Raw genomic sequence first — 1,907 nt, forward strand, 5'->3', positions numbered from 1 at the left:
ATATTTTAAAAATGTTGATTCCAGGTTGAACTGATACTATTCCCTGGTGGCTAAGGTGGTAAAGAATCCACCTGCAATGCTGGAGACCTGGGTTCAATCCCTGGGTTGGGAAGATCCCCTGGAGAAGGGAATGGTTACCCACTCCAGTATTCTTGCCTGGAGAATTCCATGGACAGAGGAGCCTGGTGGGCTACAGTCAGTCCATGGGGTCACAAACAGTCAGACACGACTGAGTGACTTTCCCTAGATACATATATTTAGATATATGGGTAAGACATGTGGCTCAGCTGGTAAAGAACCTGCCTGCTAACACAGGAGATGCAAGAGATGTGGGTTTGATCCCTGGGTCAGGAACAATCCACTGGAGAAGGAAATGACAACCCGCTCCAGTATTCTTGCCTAGAAAATCCCATGGACAGAGGAGCCTGGTGAGCTACAATTCATGGGGTCCTAAAGAGTCAGACACAACTCAGTTTGGGTGTGCCCGCACACCTGTAAACATACACACACACACACACACACACATTTAGATTTATGTGTTTAGTTGCTAAGTCGTGTCTGACTCTTTGTGACACCATGGACTGTAGCCCGCCAGGCTCCTCTGTCTATGGGATTTCCCAGGCAAGAATACTGGAGTGGGTTTCCATTTCCTTCTTCAAGCCTATAGCACCAGGTATTCCCAGGTGGTCTCCCATCCAAGTATTAATCAGGCCCGACCCTTCTTAGCTTCTGAGATCAGATGCCATCTGGCATGTTCAGGGTGGTATGGCCATAGTTACATATATATATCGGGTTGAATAAAATGTACTATTAAAATTAGGTTCACTTGATTCCTTTTAGTTTTTTTTTTTTTTTAATGCAGTGATTAAAAATGTAAAATTACATGTGTGTCTAGTATTGTATTTCTGTTGGGCAGTGCTCCATTCCAGGTTCTGAGTTTAGGGGAACTACAGAGTAAGGGTTCAGGAAAGTGCAGGGAAGGGCAGTAGGCGTTTTCCAGGTAAAGAGGAGAAAAGGCTGTGGTGTTAGTGACTTAGGAAAACAGGCAAATTGAAATTAAAGGAAATTAACAGAACCACTGTTTTTCTGTTACCAGCAATCGTATCACAGCAGAAGACCGGAAGCTTCGTGCTATGACCAGTCAGAGGACAAGAGTTATCTCCTGCTATAGTTGTGTGTTATATTATGGAGCCCTGGGTCCTGCTCACTTGGCTGTTTTACCGCAGGGCTTCCTGGAGAGTCACCCTTACTTTCCTACTCTTTCTTGTAATAGAGCCCTTGCTTCTACTTGCAGGCTGCAGTGTGAGAGAGTGAAGTAAAATTCATTTCCAGCTCCAGATGAAGGGCTAAGGATAGTCCAAGATTTGTGTGTGGTGTTCTGTTGTCTCTGCTAAACAGTGAACTAAAATAAATTATAATCAAAGGGACACAGGCCAAAGTTGCTGTTTCCTGAGACTTTGGGGAGGGAGTGGAAGAAGCTGGGATTTCTGTCCATCTTTTTTTCCCCTTAGATAGAAGCTGGTCCTTGAGATCCCAGGTTTATGGTGTGGGTGAGAGTTTTGAGGTGTGGAGCATTTATATTCCCTGGAGAAGGAAATGGCAACCCACTCCAGTGTTCTTGCCTGGGTAGTTCCATGTACATTTAAATTACCTGGAAAACTTCTTTTCCAAATCCTAGCAATGAGGACTGTGGGATCCCAGATGGGAAGGAAGCCAATCTCTCAGTGAAGCAGCAGCTGCCCTGTCTGTTGCCTGTGGGTCTATCGCCTGTTTTGGGAAACACAGTGCTCATGGGAGGTCCTAGAACTACAAAAGATGAAAGGATAAGCCAGGAGCTAGACATCTAGGTAACATTCCAATCGAGGTACTCTGGATTTATCTTTCAGCTTGGAGAGAGAACCTTTAGG

At 45.0% G+C, this 1,907-nt stretch overlaps 1 pseudogene; it reads right to left on the reverse strand.

Moving 5' to 3' along the window:
* Positions 1-658: 658 nt before the first annotated feature.
* Positions 659-777, reverse strand: LOC112448896 (uncharacterized; annotated as a pseudogene).
* Between the last annotated feature and the right edge of the window lie 1,130 nt (positions 778-1,907).

This window comes from Bos taurus, chromosome 11 (assembly GCF_002263795.3).
Source record: "Bos taurus isolate L1 Dominette 01449 registration number 42190680 breed Hereford chromosome 11, ARS-UCD2.0, whole genome shotgun sequence".
Lineage (NCBI taxonomy): Eukaryota > Metazoa > Chordata > Mammalia > Artiodactyla > Bovidae > Bos > Bos taurus.